The sequence below is a fragment of the Halyomorpha halys genome, unplaced genomic scaffold (genome assembly GCF_000696795.3).
Source record: "Halyomorpha halys isolate HHAL.00 unplaced genomic scaffold, Hhal_1.1 Scaffold369.1, whole genome shotgun sequence".
NCBI classification, from domain to species: Eukaryota; Metazoa; Arthropoda; class Insecta; order Hemiptera; family Pentatomidae; genus Halyomorpha; species Halyomorpha halys.
The window spans coordinates 373,714-391,947 of record NW_027106340.1 but is presented as its reverse complement, the minus strand read 5'-3'; the positions used below and the strand labels follow the sequence as shown (position 1 = coordinate 391,947).

Sequence of the window (18,234 nt, the reverse complement as noted above, 5' to 3'; positions counted from 1 at the left end):
TTGAATTATTAATAACTAATATATTCATATTTCTTTCCATTATATAACTTAATTTTTATGTAATTTCCTCAACTATGATAATGTTCATTATGTTTAATTATACATTCCAATGTATACATTTTATTTTCCACTCTCATCACTTTATTTTATTTATTCCATTCTGTAAAATTATTTACTTTATGTCATTATGTTTATATTTTCTGTATTTATTGGTTGTTATCTTGTTCTGTTCTTAGAAGGCTAGAAATTCGGGCCAAAACGTTGGGACGATTAAATAAGTTACATCAACTTATTTGTGTTATATTTTTACCGCACCCCGAACCATCTTCTCCTGGTATATGTCATCCACGGTCAACTATCTCTCATGATTAAAACTATATAAATGTACAGTAAATTATATACTTGTGTTAATAGTTCATCGAAAACTTACAAAAGAGATGATCAATGACATCTGTATAAAACAAAAATGGAAAGAATTCCTGATAAAATTCCAGTGTGGCCGAGTGTGACTGAGATGGAATTCGACCCTTTGTCTTGAAAATGATACGCTTCGGTTTCCGTGTCCCTTCTAGTGTCATAATATTATATTATAAATAATGGATACTGTAGCAAATATTTATATGTTATTACGTATCATTCTATCTTATTTATTTAAAAGTTAAAACTAGATAATTATTGAGAAAACACTATAAAATCTAAGAAAACATTATTTAAAGAAGAGTAAATTTACTGAAATATAAGCCCTAAAAGAGCTATTTACGTTCAATAGTTTTCGAGATATATATTTTTAAAAAGCAAAATTTCTGAGAAATCTACTGAAGATTAGTAGTTTGTTAATTTATTTTGAGAATTCTATATCTCAGGAACTATGTGACGCATAGATGTCTATTAGCACTCAAATTAAAGCTAGTTTAATGGACTATAAAGAAGCTTATGACCTTTACCTTCGTAGGAATAGTAGTTTTCATGACGATTGCTAAAATAAATTGATTTATAGTTGTTCGGACAATAAGTTTGATTTATGAAAAACTTCATTTCAGAAACCATTGGACGTACAAATGTCTGCAAGCGCTCAAATTAAAGCTAGTTGAATTTACTACAAAATAGTTAGTTATGTTTATCTATGTAGGAGTTGTAGTTTTTATGATATTTGACAAAATAAATTCACAAAATGTTAATTTTTAGTTGTTCGTATAAAATGTTGGATTTTTGAAATTATTTATCTAGACCAAGAAGGTGCACATATGTCTGCCAACACTCAAAATAAAGGCAATTTAACTTTCTATAAAGTAGTTTATGACACTTATCTTCGTAGGGGTAGTAGTGTGTATGATATTCACATATGAATATAAATTTGGCAAATGAAAATTTCCGACAAATTTTCATTTGCCAACTATAAATCAATTTATTTTAGCATATTCCATGTAAATTATTACTCCTACGAAGATAAACATCATAAACTACTTTCTAGCTCATTAAACTAGCTTTAATTTGAGTGCTAATAGACATCTGTACGTCAAATGGTTTTTGAGATATAAATTTTTCAATATAAATTCGCTAACTACAGATCTTTCAGTAGATACAATATTTTTATGAAATGTTGCTTTTTAAAAAGCTATATCTCGAAAACTCTTTGACGTAAATAACTCTATTAGGGATCATATTTTAGTAAATTTGCTCTTCTTTAAATGACGTTGTCTTAGGTTGTGTTGTGTTGTTCCTACTTTTTAAGATATAGAGCTCCGAATCAAAAGTTTTTTTATAGCTTTGAAACAGTCGCCATTTTTATTCCCCCTATCTATACTTGGCAGACTGATCAATTTTGACTAGTAATTATATACAGTTTTTATTAAAGTAATCGAAAATTGGGATAACTGCCTTTTTTTCTTCCTGGCTCTTGTACTATATGTTCTACATTGTTGTGTACCTCAATGTTTGTGCTAGAACAGTTTTTACATATATGTGTACATATATAAAGAATGTAATTAATTATAACTAAACCTAATTTAACATTTCAACACAAATTTATCAGTTATTACAGTAATTAAAAATAAGCTTTACAATAATTCTTTTAAACCTCAGCTCACCAGCTCTAGTCTAATGGTTAGAAAAGCTTTGAGGGATTTATACAAGGCGATCAATCAGACAGAAGACTGGCTAACTACAGGAAGGCTGCGAGACTGTCTAGTTTTTCAAAAACAATTAAGTGATAGATAATCCTTGGCTGGGGGAGCAGTTAGTTATCACCCCAAGGCTATTTATAATGGCCAACAGTTCCTCATTCAAGCGGGGGGGGGGAGATATGTTGCCTTAATGGTTCGATTCTGTAATGGCTATCGATACTGTTTGCCTTTCAGTGAAGTTGGTTCGCTGAATTATCGATAGTATAAGAGCTATGTCGATGGTGATTCGGAAATTTATAATAGCTGCAGTGTCACTAACTGATAATTTCAGCGCTTTCTAGTCCATCTTTTTTTTTTTGTATGACTGAATCTTTTAATAATATTTTTTCTAAGGTAAACTTCGTATTTTATGCTTAGGTATTTAAGTAAAGTAGAGTGGAGAAGATGGTCGGAGGGGGGGAGGAGCATGGGGTACAGACAGCAAAAGAACGCAAATAAAAAAAAAATTATTCGTGCCGACGTTCCGACCTTAGTTTCAGGTCTTCATCAGGGCAACAAAACAAAAAGAGATAACCATCATTCAGAGAAACATAAAAAAATAAAATAAATAATAGACTAAAAAATTCGTAAATACATACATAACAATGAACTGAAAAAATATTCTTAATTTAAAACAATTTTCATCCTTTTATTCCTCTCAACTTTTATTCTTTACATTTTCTCCAACGTTTTGGCCCTCAGGCCATTCTCAAGAATGCCACTTACAACAAGTTTTTTAAAATTTTTATATAACAATTACATTATTTTCTTCAACTACACACTGATTTCATTGGCCATACTTTCAATATTGATGTAATTTCTTTTTCAAATCTTAAAATTGCAGGCTAATTGCCCTTGTCACTTCTTTAAAATAATATCATAATAACTTCATAACATTTTGTTTTTAAATAGATTTCTTTCTTACATAATTTTTTCTAAAAAATTGTTATCTTAGATTTAAAAGTGAAGGAAGGAAAGTGTTTTGTAAAAAAGTTTTAAATCTAAGATAACAATTGTTTAGAAAAAAATATGTAAGTAAGAAATCTATTTAAAAACAAAATGTTATGAAGTTATTATGATATTATTTTAATGATTAATTTATTTTAAAGATGTGACAAGGGCAATTAGCCTGCAATTTTAAGATTTGAAAAAGAAATTACATCAAAATTGAAGGTAGCGCCAAAGAAATCAGTGTGTAGTTGAAGGAAATAATGTAATTGTTATATTAAAATAAAAAAACTTTTTGTAGGTGGTATCCTTGAGAATGGCCAGAGGGCCGAAACGTTGGACAAAATTTAAAGAATAAAAGTTGAGGGGCAAAAAAGGATCAAAATTGTTTTAAATTAAGAAAAACTAAACCAATCTCAAACAAGCATATATAAAAAATAATTAATCTAATAAAAATAATTGATTAATAACAATAGAAGTATACAGTATCAGATTAATAACAATGAAAGATAAAATATTATATTACATAGGTAAGAAGATATGTATAAAATAAGATATGTAAGTAGTGTCTAAAAAACTGAAAAACTATTGGAATCAACAAACTGAACAATATGAAAGAAAAATGAATGAAAAAATAATTTTATTTTGAGACATAAGTTCCCTAAGAATAAATACATGGTTCATATACTAAGATTTTTATCTGGCAATCATATACAAATTTTCAGATAGGAAAATGAAATTACATTAGTATATTGGCTTTACTACTGTTTATAATGTAAATCGATAAATGCCTATTTATTTTATTACAATAACGTGGAGGTTTGGTTATACTATAACTGGAGTCATAGGTGCAGTTTAAAGGAAATAATGGATGAGGACTGGCAAATGGAGATGGGAAGAGAATTCCAGAAGGAGCTTGCTAATGAAGGCGGTTCTATAAGATGGCATACATAAATCAATCGGTTGGAATCTGGTGTTTAATGAGTGGATGGATGAACGAAGAGTGAGGAGATCTAGGATATAGGTAGGTTTTTGATTTTAAGAACTTGGAATAGGAAAACACCAAGGAGGTAATATATAATACAATGGGTAAGTAAATTATATATGAATATATAAATACATATGTGTGTAGTTTTTTAGACACTACTTACATATCTTCTTACCAATATAATATTATACTTCATCTTATATTTTCAGTTCACTGTTATGTATATTTCCAAATTTGTTAGTTTATTAATTCTTTTTAATTTTATGTTTCTCTTATTGATGGTTGTTGTGTTTTATAGCCCTGATGAAGACCTGAAACTTAGGTCGGAACGTCGGTACGAATAAATATTATTTTATTTATTATTGTTTTTTTTTTGCTAACCGCACCCCGGAAACATCTTCTCTACATATTTATCTACGGTCAACTATCTACAACTCACAAATAAAGGAAAATTTCATTGAAATTAGTTTAGATGTAACTAAACTCAAAGTAACCTTAGATCGTTGAATAGGTAAATGATGATAATACATACGTATCATATTATTGGATAATTATACCGTGGGTGGTTATGATAGTGAGAAGGAACGAAATGATGAAAGTTGCATAGGCAATCGAAAACTAATTGAAGAGCGATGCAGTTGCAACGGGACCTAATACCATTATGGTGCATTAGAACCAATCAAGCGAGATAATTTGCTGCGGCAATGACACCAATCACCCGGCGACACATCCTATCCCTAACTGTGACACACCATCTCCGCGCATTAATACATCACCACTGCAAGTTATTAATGTCATCCTCGTAATGGAATCTATCTGGAACTATTATGAAACTGCACTTGTAGCGATTGCAACAGGCAATAAATACATGGAGTGAATTGATATGGCAAATGCTATTTCTGCAACCAGACAGAATCGAAAGTCTTGTCAGGATCTATGTAATTGGAATTATCTCTCCCCGAAGTGTAACATAATAACTCATAAACCGTGGTTTGCTAGCGTTACTTTGTTCTCTAATAGTCTCCTATGGGGCGTAGAGGGTGGTTTACAGGATTTACGTTTATTTCATATAGGAAAATCGCTAAATGACCGGGTGTAATAATAAAGGAAGATGTGAGCCAACGTTTCGCCCCACGTTGTAGGTCTTCATCAGGGATAAAAAAGATACAGACACTTAAATGATGTTATCATAATTTAACAACGTAAATAATGAATTAAAAAATATTGTAGGAGGATAGTCCGGGTGGCGTTAAATAAATGTATTAACAACAAATTAACAAAACATTAAAATAGAGACATTTCAAAACAATTGTAATGTTTAAAAAGAATATAAAAAATAATTAATAATAACAATATAAAGAAGTATTTATATAGCTGTCTAACTAGTGGAACAAGTAACTATTAAATATAACCAGGTGTGATAGAAGTTCTAAATATATATCTATCTAGAAAAATAAATTATAAGAGACTACTCATTAAAATTAATTATAAATATGGTAATTGGAAACGTTGGTTAGTAATAGATAGATTTCTTATTATTTATTTATATCGATTTATTATTTCGATACCTTTATTAACCGCCACTCTGACTAACTTTCTGCAATATACTTCATACGGGCAACTATCTTCTTCCAAAAATTAAATAAGAATACTAAAGGGTTTTAGAAAATTAATGAAAACGAGAAAAAATTACAGATAAAAAAGAAGAAATATAAAATTGTGTATAAACTAAAAGATGAAAACGGAGGATAGGAATAAAATTAAACATAAAAGGAGATAATGAACAAGATAGGAAACGCACCTAACGAACTGAAAGTCAGTAGAGGAGTAGAGGAGATCGACGTTTAAAATAAGTTAAATTTGAAAATAATTTTAAGAAACAGTATAGAGGATTAAAGGAAATATCAATTATAGGTAAACATTAAATTATAATATACATAATTGGAGGAAAAATTATTTAAAAAAAATATATATATTAAAGATGGATACAATCAATATAATATCATGAAAAAAAGACAATATTAAAAATAAATAGGGGCACAGAGGTATATTTTATATATATATATATAAGTTACGGACTGTCAGCTGACAGGTCCATATCAGCTGATCGAGAACAGCTGACCGATTAAAATAAAATGGATTATTGTGTCCAAATTTACCTTCAGCTATGATGATATTTGTATGATTTCAAGTAAATTTCAGTACAACCTACTTTATTTTATACAAAGTCTTAAAACGTTGTCAGTTTTAATGTTACTTTGACTCTTCAAACGTTTTTTAAACTTTTTTTCGACCATTTTTTCACAGGATGCTATTTTTGTTTTATTATGTAATATTGATTTTTCTTTACTTTTTGAGCTCTGATATTCATTTGATTATATATATACTTTTATTTTATTTGACAGTTTTTTTTTCCATTGTCAATGCACCTTATTACGTATCCAACAGAACAATATGGCCTTCATATCCCTTTTGTCCTTGACCTCATAACAACAAAATTCTTGAAGTTCCATATAAATCTTTCTAATCATTTGGTTGGATCTTTATCTAGTTCCACCCATCGCTACAATCCACCACGAATTGTTATTGATTTTTATTTTGAGTTTTTGCCCAAATTAATCTGTGGAATAATTTCGCATTCATTAAGAGCAATATAAAAGTCAAAGTGAAAAGAAAAGGTAGACGAAAGATGACATGTTTTTTTTATCTTCTAAATCGGAAAAGAATTTCGAAAACATAAGACAGTTTTAGATTATTAGTAAGAAAAGATCTTCTCGAGGTTCGAACCTGGGACCGGACAAAGACATGACCGGCATGACAGCGAGTCCCTTTGACGAGGGGTCGAGGAGAGCAGGTGATGAAGTTTGTCGGAGAGGATCCAAGATACAGTTCCCGCATCCTCTACGTGCTTCGAATGGCAACTCCTGGGTCTTCGTAACTGGGTCAGGACCTTTAGGGATATCAAAGGAATTAGGTGAGGGAAGGAGGAGGAGTACTTCTAGTTGTCTCTCAGGAAAAGTATCTCATTTTGTACCTAGTTTAGCTGAAGGAGGTCAGAGAAAAATATTAAATAACACCACTAATACATGGGGGAGTGGGTAGCTCATTGATAAGGCAATGGACTACAAACTCCAAGGGGTTCGAATCGGGCTGTGGCAGATTTTTCTGTAGCCGTGAGTCAACTCTGTGTTCAGGACCCCGGACCACCTCCGTCTCATAAAATATGCACCGTTAATCAGGTAAAAATCTAGAGGTCGAACGTTATTCCGACCAAATCACCTCCCAGCACAACCGTTTGTATAGTAACTGTATTTCCTTACAAACACATGAAACATTGAGGTCCTCGAGGATAACTTGATTTGTGACAAAGTAAGGATCATCAAGGATTTTACGAAAAATTTTGATTTGTAAAAATTGTATAAATTCCAAGGTTTAGTGGAGCCTCAAAGCTCAACTCCATATGTCCTGATAGACCTTGTTATGTTCATGTAGATCAGTCTTTGGTAATTAGTTGGAAGTTTCGACCGCTTGTCGAGTAAATGCAATAGTTGGAATCGACGAGCAGTTTACTTTTCAGTATTTTATAACGTTTACATAATACTCATATTTCTTACGTATTTGTGCCAAGATTAATACATACTTGTTTAAATATTTGGCATTTTTAATTACCTACATTGAGTCCACAGTTATACTAAGAGAAAATTCACAGGATGAGCCATGCTTAGAGAACTAACTAAGACTCGGACAGACAGTTGGTGATATAAATCGGGTAGTGAGTAATTAGAAGGATCGGGTCTGATGAGATTAGGCCAAGTTCCGGCTCTAGCTGCCCTTTCTCCACCGCAATCACTTCCCCTTGTCTTCCAGTTCGGGGGGGGGGGGGGGGGGGAGGGAGAAGGAGAGACACTTAGGGGGCCACCGCTGGAATACATTACGGTCGGGGGGTCGCAACTTCTGACCAGGCGGATTTTCAATCTGGTATTATTAGAATAAGGTTGAAAATGTCAAAGAATTTTTTCAATATACATTAGCATACAACGTAAAAAGTTTTATTATTAATTTTGTCTATCAAGACACAATATTGTGTGGTATTCCAACCAGAAAGTAAGGTCTGAATTTTCTCGGTTTATGAACCACATTTTCTCCTCTCTTGTGGTCTTACTGTCCTGTCGAATAAGTTTAACCACGATTCAGTTTCTCACTAGCTTTCTATATTAGATTTATTTATTGATAGATATTACAATCTGCCACACAGTTGTGGGCAATAGGTAATAGTGATGAATGATCTCATACATTCTAAAATAAAATAAATAAATAAAAAAAAATAAATAAATAAATAAAAAACTCTCTTAAAATATATACAAACAAAATAATAGACAAGATGAACATAATCCAACTATCTGTATGAAAAATAAATAAATAAAATAACATAATGATAAAATAATATATACAATATTTACACAATCCACCTGAGGATCCCTGAGCCCACTCTATCCCCCACGTGTGAGGGGTAGAGCAGAGCTCAAGAGATCCCAGCGCATCCCTCTCGCCGCATCACTGGTAATGAGCCAGTGGAGGCTGAGCAAGTGCGCTAAAGCCGCAAACACTCAACTTGAGTGGAGAATCTCAGCTTTCTATAAGAGTTGATAATTCAGTAAAGATACTTTATGTCGACACCCTTAATTAATTTAGTGACTGTATCAGACCTTGTTTGAATTGATTGAATTGATTGCATTATTAATTATAACAAAATATATTATCAATTAAGCTACAACATTCTTTATTAATTTATTTTACACCGCCCTTTTGGACAATCTGGCTAATATCAAGGACAGTTATTTCACTCCATTTTTTTATTAATTTAATAAAAACTATGTATACTCATTAATCAAAATTAATAAGTCTGCCAAGTATAGGTAGGGGGATTAAAAACTAGAAGCTGTTTAGAAACGCTAAAAAAAAAAAATTCTGATTCGGAGCTCTATTATCTTTGAAACTACCAAAAACACTTGAAAACCTAAGAGAACATCAATTAAAGAAGAGTAAATTTTCTAAAATACGAGCCCTAATATAGCCAATTACGTTAAATATTTTGCGAGATATTGCTTTTTAAATTCCAACATTTTATAAAAAATTCAATGAAAAATCAGTAGTTAATAAATTTATTTAGAGATATCTATCTCAAAAACCATTTGACGTACAAATGTCTATTAGCACTCAAATTAAATGTTTAATGTACTATACAGTAATATTTAATACTTATATTTTCAGGAGTTGTAGTTTTCATAATATTTGCTCAAATAAATTGATTTATAGTAGTTCAGACAAATTTCATGAGCAAAATTCATATTCATATGCCACTATCATAGAAACCCATACAAAGAAAAGTGTATTAACTTACTCTTCCCTTTTTCAAAGTAACTTGTTTCTTTTTACTATTAGAAGGCAATTGTTTGTTTTATTTATGTGTACCAATATCATTATTTTTTGTTATTAATTTTACTTTCCTCTTTTATTAAGAAGCATTTATTTATTTTTTTTTTTTTAATAAGAACATTGTATATAGCTAGGGGTGTCGTTTGTATGACTATACCCTCTCATAATCAACTGTTAAAAAATATATATAATATAAGTCATATCAGCCATGTAAGGCCCACCAGATCTGGTATAAAAATAAAATAAAATCATCAAGTATTAACTTACTTTATAGTAAGTTAAATTACCTTTATTTTAAGCTCTAGCAGACATCTCTATGTCAAATACTACAAGAGAATTTTTTTTTTCATACACCCAAAAAAGTTTCCTAACAACTAAAAATCAATATTTTGTGAATTGATTTTGATGAATATCATGAAAAATCCTGTTCCTATGAAAATATACGCCATAAACTACTTTATAGCCCATTAAACTAGCTATAAATAGAATGCTTAATACACATCTGTAGGTTTAATAGTTTTTGAGATATAGATTTCTCAAAATAAATTCGCTAACTACCGTTTTTTTTCTTTTCATAACCCCTATTTCTGAATTTCATTTATGGTTTTGTAGCATGAATTTATATTCTGGTTCTGTACTGTTTCCTTCTTCTGTACTGATTTTTCATATGATATAGAGCTTCCATTTTTCAATCCCTACCTATACTTGGCAGACTCATCAATTTAGACTAGTTATTACCATCTATAGTTTTTATTAAAGTAATCAAAACTTGGGATAAAATAACTGCCTATTTTTCTCTTCTTAGGCTCTTCTATTACTAATTTTTAATGACAGCTTCACATTGATCACTAAAAATATTGCAGCAGTGATAGATAATAAAATTTAATATAGATAATTAACCTATATTTTTCATCACTTAATAATTCTTTGGATTGTATATTTATTTGAACTATTTTCAAACTAACTTAGCAATAAACGTCTCAAGTTAGTTATATATTAAGTTTTTAATTTTGTGGTACCGCCACACAATGAAATACGTCAACGCCCCAGGCCGGATTCGAAACAGCACCGCCAATAGTTCTCAAATTGGTAAACTGCACCTAACCACTGAGCTAAGAGCGGCCCAGTTATATATTATATACCCCAAAATAATGGGTTCTCGTTTATCGAAAAAGAAAAACTTTTGTTTTATGAAAAACTGTATTAGCAGTAAAGAGGTGAATTATTTCTCTTATTTTCGAACGTTAACTCGACCTTAGGTAGTGTTATATTTAGTTTATTTAGTATATCTTAAATACTATTCCTATAATGTATTCCTTTTATAATCTTGGTAGAAAATAAAGCATTTTCTAACACAAAATAACAATTTTTTAACTAAAAATCCACAGAATATAATTTTGTAGTTTTTACAGATTGTAGGAGTGCATTATTATCACCAAATAATAACTATATGACATTTTCTACATTATTATCTCATGATAATGAAGTGGGAGATAGAAAATAAGGATATAGCAAACAGTGTTTGAGAGCTATTGTAATTGATGCCGAGAAAGTTTATAGGAGTCTTCTTTCGACAAGAAAATCATTTGGCGTAAATCCGGAGTGGCAGCCAATTTGATGGAGGTCGGGAAGGGATTGCCAAAATAATTTGACGAGAGAGCCTTCAGAGGTCGCTAGGGTCGGATCCATTCCACATTACTCTAACTTATTATATCCTTTTCCAGCCTTATCCTTTATATAACAAGAAGTTCCAATTTTTTTCTTATATTAATTATATTTCTTACATAATCAGAATATTGATAAAAATAAAAAGAAAAAAATAATTAGTAAAATAAATTTATACTAAAATGAAATTTGGTTCTGGTGCGGTCAAATTAAACTCAAATAGTATGTACTATTTTTATTTGAGCCAATGTTTTGCCCCACGTTGCAGGGCTTCGTCAGGGCTGTTTTGACGGAAGTCAAAGTCAGAATGAACTCTGCAACGTGGGGCGAAACGTTGGCTCAAATAAAAATAGTACACCAATTTACTATTTGAGTTTTATTGACCGCACCCGGACCAAATTCTATTCATTAATACACATCGTCAATCAGCAATTTTCCAGTAAAATAAATTTAGATTGCAGGAAAATAGTCCGGGTGGCGGTCAATAAAAATATCAATTATTGTTAACCAACGTTTCAGCCAACTTTGCTGGGCTTCGTCAAGGCTATCAGATGACAACTTTTATTTTAATATTTTAAACCTTTATTGATTGTCACCCGGACTATCTTCCTACAATTTACTTCATATAATTTTTTTTTTAACATTAAACATTGATAGATTTATTTATTGATAGATATTACAATCTGCCACACAGTTGTGGGCAATAGGTAATATTGATGAATGATCTCATACATACTAAAATAAAAAAAAAAATAAAAAAAAAATAAAAAAACAAATAAAAAAAAAACAAACAGAAATAAAATAAAATAAAATAAAACTCTCTTAAAATACTTCATATAATTAACTATCTTTTCCCCAAAATAAATTCAGATTAAAATTCTGTAAAACAAATTGTATTTTTGTATTTAATTCGCCATTGAGCAGCTTAAAGCAGACATGATGTAGCTCGTTCTGATCTCATCATAATTCATATTCTTAAAAATTAATAATAATTATATATATATATATTGAAATTCCATTTAGTAATAATAATAAATTGAATTGGGCTGACGTACCACTCACCAATAAACTAAGAAACGTATAAAAAAACACACAAAAGTGGACAAGTGCCATAAGGGGAAACAGAAGAGAAGAAGTGGTTATTGCAAGAGTAAAAATAGGACATTCCAAATTAACACACCTCCACTTAATCACAAAAGAGGACCAACCTATATGCCAAACCTGTCAGTCCCCCATTATCGATAAAGCATATAATTGAAAAATGCTCATCATTTCGTCAAGCCTTCGAAGATAATAAAATTCCTCGTACAAGAGAATTGGCCCTTAAAGACACAGCAGAATCCATAGACAAAATAATAAAATTTCTGAAAGAAACTCAACTTTATACTAAAATATAATCCACCATTATCGACCAGTGTAAAAAGGAAGTAGTCTACATTCAACTATCAAATGTCAAAGACAAGAAGATAGATATAGTAAAAAGGGTGTAATAAACTAGATGTAGATCGCCCTGAATAAAAATCTAATCTCTTTACACCTTTTATTGATTTATTTAACACCAGCAAAGTATCGGGCAACTTGGCTATTATCAAGTATAATCCATTATTTAACAGTTTTAATTACAATAAAAATTTAAGAAATCATTATTTATAAATTATCATACCTCAATTTTAAGTTTCACAACCTAGCAATATTTTCTAAAATACTTAATTTAAGCCCAAGTCTGATATAATAAGGTGAATTAAATTTGATAATTAGCACCATCATTTTCGAAGATATAGAAAGTTCCTTTGAGCTTTTACGTTCCATACGGACCTTCCCTGAACGCAGGTAATACTCGCGGTCACTTAAAACTACATAGATGAATTATTGTTGGCCCATCTATAGTCATATTATATATACATATTTTTTTAAATAATTAATTTATTGTTACTTACAACTGTATACACTTATATACAACAAGTAAATTTGCTGTAGGTGATATAGTGACATGATACAAACATGTGGAGAATCTACCCACTGATAAAACTCCAATAACATTTCTAGTGGAGAAGATCTCGAGGCCATCTTCTTTTCAGACCCCAAGGAGGATTATTAGGTAATGAAGGAGAAGCCAGATTAGGAACAAGTGGATTTGGGTGGTTGAGAAGTTTATCATGGAAGGAATAGTATCTGGTTCTGACCAAATCGACAACATATGGAACATTGAGGTCCTGATGGACTTGATTTGTGACAAAGCATTAAGGATTTTAAGAAGGATTTTGGACTGTAAGGATTGGATTCGGGAGGAATTTGATGGTTTAGTGGAGCCTCAAAGCTCAACTCCGTATGTCCAAATAGTCAGGTAGATCTGTCTTTTGTAATGGATTGGCAGTTTAGACTCAGAAATATTACACAGAAAACCACGTTACTGGTTTCTGAGGTTGTTTCACATCGCATTTATTAAATTTATTTTTATTTAATACAGTTGTAAATTTGATAAATAAATAGATAGGTACAAGCATCGATTTGTTTTGTTGTGTTTTCTAGGGAGGCTTCGAAAGCACGAGGGCGCTGCGGCACCCCTCCTAGTTTTGATAGTCAAAACATTTCGAAAACGGAAGAGAATAGCTATAAATTAGGGGGGGGACGCAAGGTCTCTCCTTCACTATTGGCCATTGTACTTATGCGCATCTGAAATAAGGCAATGGGCGGGATCCTGGGCCCGGTGCGTATGTCAACACGAGTGCTATGTAGCGGTGCAACCCGACGAGTGGGATAACTTCCTGATTATGGAAACGACTTGATTAAAAATCGATACATTACAGGTTCAAATAACTTGATTATGAACTTAATCCATTTACATTTTTCTATTTTTTTTAAGTTGTGATCTTATATATCAAAGATTAACCTATGACATACATAAACAATTATCTCAGAAGTCTTAGCAATACTCCATGGGTCTATCCTCGCCTAAAGCCTACAGTTTATTTCATATAAATTAAATATTAATTCATTAATTATATAAATATTAAATAATAATTAATTCCTTATTTTATTTCAAATGATTATGGAATTAGGACATCAGTAGTTATGTCAAGCCATAGATATAATGTAATTTTTTTTATTATCTTTATTGGAATTTACAACTGTATATAATTATACATTTAGTAAATTTGATGTGTTATTATGAAGTGATACAGGCGTGTAGAGAAACTACCCATTGGAAGCACTCTAATGAAGATTTTACATTAGCAGGTCTCGTGGCCATCTACTTTTCAGGCGCCTCGGAAAATAGTCAGGAATGGAGCAAGGTTAGAAACTAGTAGTTTTGAATGGTTAGGGAGTTTATAGTGAAAGTAATGATACCTGGTTCGGGCTAGATCGGTTACATAAGGAACATTAAGGTTTTTGTGTGTGATTTTATTTGTGACATAGTAAGGAGCATTGAGGATTTTACGAAGGATTTTGGATTGCAATGATCAGATACGAGAGGAATTCGTTTTGTGGAGCCCCAAAGCTCAACTCCGTATGTTCAGATTGGCCTTATTACAGTCATGTAGATCAGTATTTTGTAATGAATTTAGAAAATTTAAATGTTTAAAAGTAAAAAATTATTTTGAAGTAAAATTAATAAATACAAAAAACTGACCTGTAAATATCTATTAAAAAATAATTTAAAAAGGAAAAAAACATACCAAAGGAGAATGTAAACCCATATATCAGTTACTTGAACATACCTGAAACACAAAAAAAACAACAAATAAATATACTTTAAGTAAACAATAAAACTGATTTTTTATTAAGTTTATGGTAACTTATAAATTATTCTTTGAAATATGCCATGCTCAATAAAATTACGCACTTTTGAAAAATTAAGAACAATAATTTATGCCGTAATTATTATTTGAAGAACATATACCACGCAAAATATTAAACATTGCTTTTTACAACCTCTACGTGGCATTAGTTTTCACTTACTAGAGTTGGAAGGACGAGTTTCTGGTGGGGTCGCCACGAAATATAAGTCAACCTACTCAGGTATAATATCAGGTGTGGGTGACATTATGAACAAATTATTTTTCCTGAGCTGACGTTTCAAGAAGTTTACTTCTACTTGAAGCTTATCGGTTTTTTCTTCTAGGGCAGTACAAGTGTGTTTAATGAAATTTAGTTCCTGAATGAGCTCAGCATTTATTTTATTATTATTTTCAATATTTTCGTTCATTGCCTTGATAGCATTCATTATACCTTGGTTAGTAATGCGCATTGTATTTATTAATTTTTTTTAAAATTTATTTATTGATATTTACAACTGTGCATAAATACAACAAGTAAATTTGAGGAAATCATAATGGTATGGTACAAGCATGTAGAGAAACTACCCATTGGTAGCAAAAAACATTTTTACAATATAAGGTAATGTGGAGCCCCAAAGATAATGTAATTTTAATTCTGATTCCTGAAAAATACAAACCATAACAATGTCACTTACAGTTAATTGGGTTGAACTGCCGTGTTTTAAAATTCAGTTAAAACATTGAGGAATAATATTTAATAAAAGTTAATGTTGAACAAAACTGAGTATTGGACTAATTAGCGAGATTCAGATTTATGTGAATATTTTTAATTTTAACAGGCGAAAATTAAATGTTTGAAACGAATTTTCCAAATTATAAACTAGTATGTAAATATTATTTCAATTTTTATTTTTCATTCATTAATTTCGTATAATCCTTTATCATTTCTCTTTTATAATATTTTATTTCTTTCATTTTTACTAACATATACTTTAATTTTGTACATCTATTTTTTATCTATAATTTATATAAATATCTAAAATTTAATCTTATATATATTTATAAAATATTTTGATTCCTTTACAGTATTTCTTCGTTCAGTTAATTTATTTTCTATTATTCCATTGCGATCACCAAAGGGTAGAACCTGGTACTAAAGCGATTTGGAAAGCCTTCAGATATTGGAATCCGTTCGCAATACACAATTATTTAAAACGTGAAAAGTCGAATAAATACGGGAAAAATAATTCTATGATAATCTTCATTGTTATACAAAATATCCATTCTTTCTGTTTTCATTATTCAAAAGGTTCGAATCTGGCCGTGGCAGATTATTTACATTTTTAAATAATAAATTATGGACTGAGGAAAAGATTCATAACAAGGTTTCTATAGCACTTTAAACTTGTGTGCACATTATTTATTTTTAATGATATGACGTTTTAAACTATTATATACACGAAACGTATTATACTATCAAATGATTAAACAATAATACACTCGTTTTTTAAACAATTATATAAGAGAAGCTCCCAAGCCTTATTACACAATACCAATTATATTTTATTATTTAATTTAATGTAGATGAAGGTGATTCATTTAATTGTGAGAAATTCCATCTTGTATCAACAATTTGTTCAAGAGCGGTGAGTTATAATGCAATGGGAACATTATCAATTGTCAACTGTTCAGTTTTATTCACATAAATCTACATGAATCTCAATATTTATTAGGATAAATTGAATATTTAACATATATACACTCACTAAATTTACCAATGAACATTTAGATTTAATATAATGCCTAAATATAAAATATTAAATTATTAATTACAAAATATCATAAAGACAATATAATAAACCTTCTATGGGCATTATATTGACCTAACAGTATTTAGATCTTTTCAGAAAAGTGAAGTTGAACTTAAACCTACAGACTTACTTACAGTACGTATCCTTTAATAATGTTTCTCTTACCTCTGCCGAACAGATCCGCTACCTTGGGCTACATCTAGACAAACGACTGCACGTCGATTCTGACTATTACAACACTTACTGAGCAACCGGTCTAAATTCCAATTCAATAAAAAAAATACTATAATAAGGCCAATCTGGCTTTGAGTCTCTACTAAACCTTCGAATTCCTCTCGTATCCAATTCTTACAGTCCAAAATCCTTCGTAAGATGCTCCCTACTTTGTCTCATTCAAATAAAAAACTTAATGTTCCATATGTAAAAAATCTTCCCAAAACCAATAAAAATGAAGATGGCCTCTAAAACTTTTAATGAAGAAATGTTATTAGAGTACTACCAATGGGTAGTTTCTATATTTGCCTATAGAATTATAAATAATTTTTTTTAATTTTTTTTTTGCTAACCACATCCCCAATTATTATCTCCAATTATTAATCTATCTATACCTCATTAATTGATCATCTCTTTTTTCTACAATTATTTATTTTGCTAATATTGAGTTTATTGGGTTAGGAACATAATAAATTTTAGAAGAAACGAAAAGTTAATTTTTTTTAGTACCTTTAGAATTAATTGAGCAGTTTTATTTATTTTTTCTCAAATTATCAACCGCTGTGTGGATTTGTATGTCATAACAAAATAAAGAAAATAACCATTAAAATACTGTATATAAAAAAAAATTTTTGAATAAACTTCTAGATAAACTCGCACTTTAACAAATGAAATTCATCTATATTTTGTTTAAAATAAATAAAAAGGGAAAATCAATATAAGGTATTCTGTAGCCTAAAAATTTAATATTTATTTGCTAGTAAAAAATAATTAGACAATTTTTTTCGTTATAAGTTACATTTTAATTATGTTTCATCAAATTGTGGTGGTTAGAACGCTGTGGAGAAAATATTGAATAATATTTGGAGAGTCATTAATTTTGACGATTCTTAATAATAAAGTAAATGTAACGAGTTTCGAGATTGTTGATACTCTATCTACCATATTTTATAAATAATTCCATAAACTTAAGACCTTTTTAAGAAATGATTAAATGATTTTTTTTTACTAATGAATAAATGACCTCATGCCCTACAGTAAGTATCCTTTAATAATACCCCACTTATTCCTGTCGAACAGCTCCGATACTTAGGACTACATCTGGACAAACGACTGACATGGAATCCTCACACAAGACGAAAAAGACAAGAAACCTCTCGTCGATTTGGACTATTACAACATTTACTAGACAAACGGTATAAATTGCCAATCCATTACAAAAGGCCTATCTG

At 30.3% G+C, this 18,234-nt stretch overlaps 1 long non-coding RNA gene across 2 annotated transcripts in view; it reads right to left on the bottom strand.

Annotated features, from left to right (window-relative positions):
* The window catches only part of LOC136795114 (uncharacterized), a 384,921-nt gene that overhangs the window by 80,155 nt on the left and 286,532 nt on the right, over positions 1 to 18,234 (bottom strand). Inside the window, exon 3 of one of the 2 annotated variants that reach the window (XR_010842665.1) lies at positions 14,815 to 14,918. The exons of the other annotated variant lie outside the window; for it this stretch is intronic. This is a non-coding gene — a long non-coding RNA (uncharacterized lncRNA). Of the gene's footprint in view, positions 1 to 14,814; positions 14,919 to 18,234 lie in introns of those variants that run through there. 2 annotated transcript variants of the gene reach the window in all.